The 11,865-nt window shown below is 39.2% G+C and overlaps 1 pseudogene; it reads right to left on the bottom strand.

Moving 5' to 3' along the window:
• Window positions 1-5,762: 5,762 nt before the first annotated feature.
• On the bottom strand, window positions 5,763-6,465 carry LOC112580205 (annotated as a pseudogene).
• Between the last annotated feature and the right edge of the window lie 5,400 nt (window positions 6,466-11,865).

The following is an 11,865-nucleotide window of genomic DNA, read 5'->3' as shown; positions in this document are numbered from 1 at the left end:
TGGCAGAAAATGAAGAGGAACTCAAAAGCCTCTTGATGAAAGTGAAAGTGGAGAGTGAAAAAGTTGGTTTAAAGCTCAACATTCAGAAAACGAAGATCATGGCGTCCGGTCCCACCACTTCATGGGAAATAGATGGGGAAACAGTGGAAACAGTGTCAGATTTTATTTTTCTGGGCTCCAAAATCACTACAGATGGTGACTGCAGCCATGAAATTAAAAGACGCTTACTCCTTGGAAGGAAAGTTATGACCAACCTAGATAGCATATTGAAAAGCAGAGACATTACTTTGCCAACAAAGGTTCGTCTAGTATTTGGATGTAGATGAAGCTAGAATCATAAAAGTCAAGTGTCTGGAATCCAAACTGTTACAATCAATTTTGCCATGAATAGCAAATGACTTTGATTTATTAGATGCCATGCTTTTCAGATTCAGAAATTCCAGGAGATCAGCCCTGGGATTTCTTTGGAAGGAATAACACTAAAGCTGAAACTCCAGTACTTTGGCCACCTCATGCGAAGAGTGGACTCATTGGAAAAGACTCTGATGCTGGGAGGGATTGGGGGCAAGAGGAGAAGGGGACGATAAAGATGAGATGGCTGTATGGCATCACTGACTTGATGGATGTGAGTCTCAGTGAACTCCGGGAGTTGGTGATGTACAGGGAGGCCTGGCGTGCTGCGATTCATGGGGTCACAAAGAGTCGGACATGACTGAGTGACACATCTGATCTGATCTGATCTGATGAAAATTCAGCTTACATATCTAAATATAATGGAACAGAAAAATATCTCTGGTATCTAATGGATAAAAATAAAATAATGATTCAGAAATGTAGAGTCACTTTATAAACATATAACAGAATGCACTCCTGTTTCTCTTCAGATTGCATAAATCTTTTACCTTTGGCTAAACAAACAAAAAAACAAATAATTGGTGTAAATTCTTATTCTATAGTCAGAATTCAGCCACTTCATGACTACAATACTGTTTGAAACTGGGCTTAATTTGAAGAGATTATAGCAGATAGTAAGATTTATAAATAGATATCATGGAGTAAGATTCAAATTATATATATATATATATATATATATACACACACACACACACACATATATAAATGCATATATAAAGAAAGGGGCTTCCCTGGTGGCTTAAATGGTAAAGAATTCATCTACAGTGCGGGAGATCTGGGTTTGATTCCTAGGTTGGGAAGATCCCCTGGAGGATGGCATGGCTATCCACTCCAGTATTCTTGCCTGGAGAATTCCCATGGACAGCGGAGCCTGGCGGGCTACAGTCCATGGGGTTGCAGAGTCGAACACAACTAAGCACAGCAGAAATGATGCTGAGACATATAAGATTTCTATATATATATTTCAAATATATATATGTTTCTATATATATATATTTTCTAGTCTATATAGTAATAGTAGGGATATTATTCAATAAATAGTGACAAACTTATTTTATTATCTAAAGTGGAAGACAAGAAAGGAAATTAAAAGCCAGCATGGAGGGTATAAGCTAAGTATAATGAAGAGTTTCTTCACAGTTAAGAATATTTAAGCGTAAGAATGGGTTACCCAAGGGAGGATATCTTTTACAGTGAAAGAGATTTCCACATCAATGGAAGTTTAATTGTGTTCATGCCTACAGGTCAGAAAATAGACTTGAGAGTGTCTCAGTGTTCCAGTATAGCCCTGTGACTCTTAAGAATAAATTTTGAGTAAATATTATTATATTATTTATAGTGAAAAGATTTTATACTTTCAGAAAGGATTAGCAGCCATATTTTAACTTCATCTTCACACATTCACATTTATGGTACTCCCCTGAAGAGATATTTAAATCCTTTTATAAAAGAGTTTCCCATAGATAGGCCATAAATGCAAACGTGGTTCCATATTGCCTTTATCTGGATTTGATGCTGAGCTCAGTGAGCATTCGAGTTTTTAAATGAATACATTTCAGAAGCACTGAGAAATGAACTTTAAGTGGCTTATATTGCTCATAAAGCCTGTAGCCTTTAGAGTAAAAATACCATGCATTCCTAGGAAATACTATTTGCTATTCCTTAAACTCTGTAACATAAAGTGTTAGGAAGCAGGTTTTTTATTGATGGGGGAAATACAAACATAAAATGAAGGAAGAAAGGGAGAACTCTGTGGAAATGGATTGGAATTGTAGATATCAACATGCAATTATGAATATATATGTAAATTTATTTATTTATAAATATTTTCACATACATATGTTTATATGTGCATATATAATTACCTACTAAAATGGCCTAAAAATGATGAGACACTAGTATCAATAAGAAAACAGAAGTTCTTGTGTATATTAACTCTTGTACTGGGGCAGGGAAAATACAAGATGAACCTGAAACATTTTGTTTCATCAGAAATTCAAGAATTGCTCAAAAACTGACAGGATACAAGAACTGTTATGGTAACCAATCAAAGGGATAAAAAGAATCTCAAAGAAAGGAAAACCATAGGGAGAAGGGTAATAAAATTGTATATACCCATTTTCAAGCAGGGCCTTTTCTTTTCCACAACACACAGGCCATGAACATGGACCAAGAACTGATGCATGGACTCTTAATAACTGAAAAGAAGAGAAATCAGCAGAGCTTTGGCAGTTTCATGGATCTGGAGAGACAACAATTAGAAGCTTGCCAGTTTCCAGTGAACAGGATGGGGGGAGAACTAAACCTGACTTGCCAAATGCTGAAATTGTACTCTGAAGTAGTGGTAGTTTAGTCACTAAATTGTGTCCAACTCCTGCGGCCCCATGGACTATAGCCTACCAAGCTCCTCTGTTCATGGGATTTCTCAGGCAAGAATACTGGAGTGGGTTGCCATTTCCTTCTCCAGGGGCTCTTCCTAAGCCAGGGATCGAACCCAGGTCTCCTGCATTGCAGGTGGTCCCCTGCATTGCTGGTGGATTCTTTACTGACTGAGCCACCAGGAAAGAACAAAGCAAAAGTTCTTTGAAAAGCAGACTGCAACTCCTGGGAGTCTCATGGATTTAGGAGACAAGAATTGATTTTAGGATCTGCCTGGAGAGGGAGCTCTTTCAGAACAGCCCAGCATCTACCTGCTCACTTTGGACTAAGATGATCAATCTTTGCCATAGAAAAGAGAATTAACCTGGAGAATAGGGAAGTCATAAACAGTTAACTGTGAGGTTAATTATGGGTACATCATCACCTCTTCCATGAATAGTGTGTATTTCCTGTCTAAACTCATTTTCAACTGGCTTCTTATCACATTTTCTTGGATTTCTAAAAAGTAATTCTAGCTCAGTGTGTCCAATACCAAATTCATAATCCCTACCTTCACATTCCTGATTTATCTTTTGCTAGTATTGATTTTATAGACAATGTTACCACCACCCATCTAAATATACTAGACAAAAATCTAGATTTACTCTCTCTCTTACAGATCAATCATCAAGCTACCAGTGTTGTCTTCTAAATTTTTCTTGTCTTCTACACTAATGGCATCCACTCTGGTCAAGGTTACCATTTGGTTCTACACATGGACTGTAGGAACTATGGTCATAGGCCACTCCTTTTTTTTTTTTTTTTTTCTTTCCTGTATCTATCCTATCCTTCCTGCCATACATGCATGCTAAGTCACTTCAGTCATGTCCAACTCTTAGCAACCCTATTGACTGTAACCTGCTAGGCTCCTCTGTCCATCAGATTCTCCAGGCAAGAATAATGAAGTGGGTTGCCATGCCCTCCTCTAGAGTATCTTCTCAATCCAGGGACTGAACCTGTGTCTCTTGCATCTCCTGCATTGGCAGGCAGATACTTTACCACTGTGTTACCTGGGAAGCCCCCAATATGATACAGAAAAAAAAAAATTACAATTTGTGTAAATTCCAAACACAGTCACAAAATTATTTACATAAAATGCATAACGTAATTTAATTATGCTATCACAGTAGTCTTTACAGTTCCTTCTATAAACTTCTGGGTGTCCTTAAGACCATTTTAGGAGCTCAAAAAAATTAAAAATATTTTTTGTAATATTAAAAAGTTTTGCTGAAATGAAATCTGCACTGATGTTACAAAAGCAATTCTGCATAAAAATTATGGCACTTTGACATGAATTAAAGCAGTGGCACTAAGCTATACTCATGTTCATTATATTCTTGCCATTCTGAACTTACAGTAAAGACATACAGGTTTCACTTAACAATGTTCTTGATGAAGCAGTACAAATTATTGCTTTAATTCAATTTGATCCCATAGTACATATTTTTTCAATATTCTGTGTGACGAAATGGAACTTAGTCATACAGCACTTCTGCTGCCTGAGTATGATGGTTGTTGTTAGGAAAAGCACCTGTGTGAAAGGAGGTGGTAGTAATCGTTTCAGTTGCAAGGTGAATTAGTTGTTTTTTTTTTTTTCCACACCACAGGTTTATGAATTTAATAAATTTTTGCCATTCAGTCCCTATTTGCAGCATCCAATAATCCTTTGAAATACCAGACAAATCCAGCAGTGACCAACAGTATTTCTGACCTCCAGAATTTATTTATTTATTTTTTTTTCCAACCTCCAGAATTTAACAGTTCATGTTGTCTAGCATTTTGTTTTGCAGTGGCAGTTGCACTGGTATCTCTCCAAAGCTGGCAGACTTTAAATGTATCAGTGAAAAAGTGTTTTTTCCCCTTAAAGGGGAAGGAAAAAAAAATCACCCCTCAAAACCTGGCAGATCTGGCTATAAGGTCCTTCCCCCATCCCATCTCTCCAGGCTTGTTTTTTGCAGTAGAGCAAGAGAGAACAAAATCTAATCCCAGTTACAAGAAATGAGACAATGATGGCTATAAAAGAAGTGACCAAGAGGAACTGAGATTCTCCTTTATCTCCAACTGCCAATATATGTGGTTCATAGAAAAACAGCAAAAATAACAGTTCTACAACAGTAGGATTATGAAAATCTGTTCATCCAAGGGTGGTGGAAGGCAGGATAAATGGCACGGTTGGGGCGGGGGGTGGGGGGTGGGGAATGTATTCCCATCAGTTCCGGTAGCCGGGCTGAAGAGATGCTGAAAAAGAGCTGCAGAAAAACCAGTGATTCTTTCAGATTCACCAATGTTAGAAATCAACGTTCCAGTGTCAGGAAGATTCTGCCTTAGGTGCACCAGACAAAAGTCCCAATTTCCTCAGAAAGAAGGAAATGTGCAGAGGACCCTTGCATGGTGGGTCCTGCTTTTCATAGTAGGGAAGGTGGACAAGGAAAAGAGCTGCCACTGGGTCCTCCTAATCCCATCTATCCCTTCTTGATGGCCAACACAGTGAACTGCCACAGCCTTGCTTGGTAGGAGACTGATGCTCTGAAGGGAGCTTCTCTGCAGAGGTTGAGCTACTAAGGGCAGACTGCAGTAAACCATTTTGTGGAAGGTTCTGTTGCTTAAGGAAACCACCATGGAAAAGAGGTTACAGGTGGAAAGGCAGGTTTTGCCAGGAGTATTTACTTCCTTGGGCTTCAGTAGTGGCTCAGATGGTAAAGAATCTGCCAGTAATGCAGGAGACCTGGGTTCAATCCCTGGGTTGGGAAGATCCTCCAAAGAAAGAAATGGTTACCCTCTTCAGTAGAATTCCATGGACAGAGGAGCCTGGTGGGGTATAGTCCATGTGGTGGAAAAGAGTCAGACATGACTGAGTGACTAACACTTTCACTTTTTGCTTCATTGGTGTTCATAAAAAAAACAAAGGGAAGAGAACAGAGAAAAGGCAGCTAGTGATAATGTAGGAGGTGGGGTGCCTGCTTGGAAGTCCACCATAGTGAGTAGAAAAAAGATTGGAGATTAACCAGTTGACCTACAAGATGGATGAGAAAGAGACCCACAAATATTTCCAAGGTACAGAAAAGAGCCTGCAATTGACATGTTGAAGACCATGTCAGTAGGGAATGGGTGAGGCTTCCTCCCTGATGCCATAAGTACCAGATCAGCTATATTCTAAAATCATATCACATTCACAACTTTGCTAAGCACAAAGAGGAGGAGTACTGAAAATTGATGGGAATAAATATTTCAGCCAAAATCAAACATCTCTATGTAGAGATGGATAACCAATCACTTGGGCCATTACTGACTGAAACACAGGAATACACACTTGATAAAACTGGGAAGAGAATGAAGCAGAATAGTCTGCCACTTCATGTACAGCACTGAGAAATTCAACTAGCAATGGGTGGCTCAATCTTGCTTCCTCTTTTATACCCTGGGCTCTACTTGTCCTTTCAAACACTCTACTAGCCTTCTTAGATGGTGTTCCTCTCTCTTTCACTGAATTTGAGCATCTAGCTATGAGATGGTACAACTTCCAGAAATTGGGTTCTTGATTCTCCTAGAAAGGTACTGCCAAAAGGTTTTGACACTGTCAGCCATCTCTTCACAACTCAAACTACCAATCACACAGAGAAGAGAGAAGCATCCCCAAATCTGTCACCATGAAGGATGGGCAGCTTTGCTGCTGTGGCTCTGACTCCCTGCCCGCTGCCAGCCAGACAGGCTCCTTGGAGCACCTTGCCCTCGCCTATGTCTCCCACAACAGGTGTTCTCAAGGTGGGGCCACAACACCCAGCACACCCAGGTCCTATGGAGTTGGGGTAGCGTGTCCGTTGGGAAGTCTAGGTGCTCTTAATGAAATCATTTTCACTAGAGAGAATTTCTGGCAGGTAAACAATGCTTATTCAGACTTGAGTATTTTACAGATTGTCTTAAAATGTAAAGAAATGGATTTACTTTTTCAAGGAAAGCAAATATTTTTGTTGTGAATGGTAACACTCAAGTTTTCAACCAAATATTAAAATTTTGGAAAAGGTATCTCTGAAATCTTTACAGCTTTCCAGTAAAGTTTTTGCTGATAAGCCTGATAGTAACGTTGAAAAGTGAAAGTTGCTCAGTCGTGTCTGACTCTTGTGACCCCGTGGACTATACAGTCCATGGAATTCTCCAGGCCAGAATACTAGAGTGGGTAGTTGTTCCCTTCTCCAGGGGATCTTCCCAACCCAGGTCTCCTGCATTTTAGGCAGATTCTTCACAGCCAAGCCACCAGGGAAGCTGATACTAACATTACTTGATTTCATTTAAAAATGTATGTTAGCATTTGGCATATCTACATAACTCAGTGACACAATATTTCCTTAATGACCATAATGTAACATCACAAATGGATAGGGAGACAGCCAAAGGGCAAGATAAATCAATGGATTGTAATATAAGGAAGTGTAAAAAGTTAATTGATATGGTTTCACATTCCATATGCATCTAGTTTTATAGAAACTGTTACCTACCTGTTCCTGTCAGGTTCCAACAAGGGTCTTTCTGGCCCAGTGTCCTTTGAGCCAATGAAGCATTCTCATTTCAGCTCAAAAGCCATGGAAAGGTTTAGTTTTTGATCAAGGAAAGAAGAGATGTGAGTTAGCTAGCTCTACAGCAAGGGTTATATTATAACCCTTAATTATGTTAAGGATTATATTCTTTGCAGCCAAAGATGGAGAAGCTCTATACAGTCAACAAAAACAAGACCAGGAGCTGACTGTGGCTAAGATCATGAACTCCTTATTGCCAAATTTAGATTTAAATTAAAGAAAATAGGGAAAACCACTAGACCATTCAGGTATGACCTAAATCAAATCCCTTATGATTACACAGTGGAAGTGAGAAATAGACTTAAGGGACTAGATCTGAGTGCCTGATGAACTATGGACGGAGGTTCGTGACATTATACAGGAGACAGGGATCAAGACCATCCCCATGGAAAAGAAATTCAAAAAAGCAAAATGGCTGTCTGGGGAGGCCATACAATTAGCTGTGAAAAGAAGAGAAGTGAAAAGCAAAGAAGAAAAGGAAAGATATAAGCATCTGAATGCAGAATTCCAAAGAATAGCAAGAAGAGATAAGAAAGCCTTCCTCAGCGATCAATGCAAAGAAATAAAGGAAAACAAGAGAATGGAAAAGACTAGGGATCTCTTCAAGAAAATCAGAGATACGAAAGGAACATTTCATGCAAAGATGGGCTCGATAAAGGACAGAAATGGTATGGACCTAACAGAAGCAGAAGATCTTAAGAAGAGGTGCAAGAATACACAGAACTGTACAAAAAAGATCTTCATGACCAAGATAATCATGATGCTATGATCACTCACCTAGAACCAGACATCCTGGAATGTGAAGTCAAGTGGACTTTAGAAAGCATCATTATGAACAAAGCTAGTGGAGGTGATGGAATTCCAGTTGTCCTGAAAGATGATGCTGTGAAAGTGCTGCACTCAATATGGCAGCAAATCTGGAAAACTCGGCAGTGGCCGCAGGACTAGAAAAGGTCAGTTTTCATTCCAATCCCAAAGAAAGGCAATGCTAAAGAATGCTCAAACTACCGCACAATTGCACTCATCTCACATGATAGTAAAGTTATGCTCAAATTCCACAAGCCAGGCTTCAGCAGTACATGAACCATGAACTTTCAGATGTTCAAGCTGGTTTTATAAAAGGCAGAGGAACCAGAGATCAAATTGTCAACATCTGCTGGATCATTGAAAAAGCAAGAGAGTTCCAGAAAAACATCTATTTCTGCTTTATTGACTATGCCAAAGCCTTTGATGGTGTGGATCACAATAAACTGTGGAAAATTCTTCAAGAGATGGGAGTACCAGACCACCTGATCTGCCTCTTGAGAAATTTGTATGCAGGTCAGGAAGCAACAGTTAGAACTGGACATGGAACAACAGACTGGTTCCAAATAGGAAAAGGAGTTCGTCAAGGCTGTATATTGTCACCCTGCTTATTTAACATATATGCAGAGTACATCATGAGAAATGCAGGGCTGGATGAAGCACAAGCTGGAATCAAGATTGCCGGGAGAAATATCAATCACCTCAGATATGCAGATGACACCACCCTTATGGCAGAAAGTGAAGAGGAACTAAAAAGCCTCTTGATGCAGGTGAAAGAGGAGAGTGAAAAACTTAGCTTAAAGTTCAACATTCAGAAAAACGAAGATCATGGCATCTGGCCCCATCATTTCATGGGAAATAGATGGGGAAACAGTGGAAACAGTGTCAGACTTTATTTTTCTGGGCTCCAAAATCACTGCAGATGGTGACTGCAGTCATGAAATTAAAAGATGCTTACTCCTTGTAAGGAAAGTTATGACCAACCTAGACAGCATATTCAAAAGCACAAACATTACTTTGCCAACAAAGGTCTGTCTAGTCAAGGCTATGGTTTTTCCTGTGCTCATGTATGGATGTGAGAATTGGACTATGAAGAAGGCTGAGAGCGGAAGAATTGATGCTTTTGAACTGTGGTGTTGGAGAAGACTCTGAGAGTCCCTTGGATTGCAAGGAGATCCAACCAGTCCATTCTGAAGGAGATCAGCCCTGGGATTTCTTTGGAGGGAATGATGCTGAAGCTGAAACTCCAGTACTTTGGCCACCTCATGCGAAGAGTTAACTCATTGGAAAAGACTCTGATGCTGGGAGGGATTGGGGGCAGGAGGAGAAGGGGACGACAGACGATGAGATGGCTGGATGGCATCACTGACTCGATGGACGTGAGTCTGAGTGATCTCTGGGAGTTGGTGATGGCTGGCATGCTGCGATTCATGGGGTCGCAAAGAGTCGGACACGACTGAGTGACTGAACTGACCTGAACTTATGCTGCCTCAGCTAGTGATTTCAGTGCTGCACAGCCTCTCAGCAAGCAGCGCCCACCATCATGAATTTCAGTTTTTCCCGGGAGTTTCTGTGAGCTGATGCAGCCTTTCATTCCAGGATCTTTGGTTTGAAGCTGAGGACAAATTCTCTGTACATGCACTCTATGAGCAAGTGAAACCGGACTAAGCACAAAGGAGAAAGAAAAAAAAGGTTAGACTTTATATTATTACACAAATTCTATTTTTATTTCCTGGGAGTTTTTAATAGGATTTGCCCCATGACAAAACTACTACTGTCAAATTCTGTATGATTTCAAACATGTGTATCCACTTGTTTCTGTGTGTGGCTGGCTTTTCCTCCTGTACTTCAACCCATGCAATGTATCACAGTTGACTGAATGTAGAAATATGAGAATCCAGTTATCTTGTAGTAGGCAAGTCCATAAGACATTTACAAACTGTAAAACAATGTCTCTATTCTCTAGTTTGGTTTTAGAATATTTGATGTTTATTTAGATGTTTTTGTGATAACATGAATTTATTTTTTATTTTATATAAAATAATATTTTTTAATTCCTCATTTTCATTTTTAACAGAGAAATATAAATAGATATAACACCTAAAAAAGAAAAAAAATTCTCTGTGATTGTAATTATTTTTAAGACTATTATTAAAAACCCTGGAGAAGGAAATGGCAACCCACTCCATTATTCTTGCCTGGAAAATCCCATGGTTACAGGAGCCTGGTGGGCTACAATCCATAGGGTTGCACAGAGTCGGACATGACTGAAGCAACTCATCAACATTATTAAAAAAGCCCTGAGAACTGAGAGCTTGAGTAGTGCTGTGTATCAAAAAGAAAATAACATGATATATAATAATATTATTTTTTAAATTTATGTTTAATTGGAGGATAATTGCTTTATAATATTGTGTTGGTTTCCACTGTACAACAATGTAAATCAGCCATAACTATGTATATATATACCCCCTTCCAGATGAACCTCCCTCCCAACCCCCATCCCACCCCTCTGGGTCATCACAGAGCTGAGCCACACATGTTATATGTTAACAGCAGCTTCCCACTGCTTTTTTACACATGATAGTGTATTTATGTCAATGCTACTCTCTGTTTGTCCCACCCTCTCCTTCCCTGCTGTGTTCACAAGTCCTTTCTCTGTATCTCTGTCTCTATTCCTGCCCTGCTGTATTTGCTATACTGCAAGTTGAAGAGTCCATTCATGGGAGAGAACTTTAGTAGAGTAGGATCATGATCCTCTTTCAGTCCCTCTCTGACTGAGAAAACCTGATTTAGGAAAAAATAATAAAAATCTAAGGTGGAAATAAAACACTTGCTATTGAAAATGTAATTACTAGTATTTCACATCCTGGAGGTTTTTATCCCCTGAATTCACTGAACCTTAATTACTACCTACATTTCTCAGACTTAAGTGTGACCATCCACCAGAGACACCATGGCCTCATCCTGGACTTCTATCAGTGGGTTCATGATTATCAATCTGCTTCCACTTTGGCTCACCTTGTTCCCAGGAAGCATAGTGAACTTTTTGTAAGACAATTTTTGTTTCACCACTTCCCTAGTTAAAGCTGTAGAAAAAGAAAAAAAAAAGTTTTGTTTTTGTTTATGTTTATTTTTTTGTTTCAAAGGTAGCAAACTCATCCCCCTTTCAACATGGTAACTTAGCTATATATTATCTAGTCCTCCCAAGCCAATCAACCTTCTCTTCCTCTCCCCATCCTTGCTTACTTTGTTCCAGCCACATCTTTTTTTTCTTTTAAATGCCAAGATAATTCCTCACTCAGACATGTTCCCAAAACTCTAGTTTAGCAGATATTCACAGGGCTCTGTTCTCATCTCAGCACGTGTGCACCACTATAATTGAACTCAGTACCTCAGTACCTGTTACCATATGTATACTGTATATTGTATGTGTTTTTATATGTATGTGTGCATGTGTCTAGACATACATATGCATAAACACATATAGATAAACACAAGCATATATATAAATATACATTGGGGATCATTCTCTTTTTTAGCTCTTCCATCTCACAAACTGACACTTCTGCCCATATGGAAGGAAGAGAGAAACAACATCCCTTTCATTCAGAGTCTACTGATAGCAGGCATATAAAATGATACTTTTGTTTGCATG

The sequence above is a fragment of the Bubalus bubalis genome, chromosome 1 (genome assembly GCF_019923935.1).
Source record: "Bubalus bubalis isolate 160015118507 breed Murrah chromosome 1, NDDB_SH_1, whole genome shotgun sequence".
In the NCBI taxonomy this organism is placed as follows: Eukaryota; Metazoa; Chordata; class Mammalia; order Artiodactyla; family Bovidae; genus Bubalus; species Bubalus bubalis.
The sequence above is the reverse complement of the archived record's forward strand: the minus strand, read 5'-3'. Positions and strand labels throughout refer to the sequence as shown.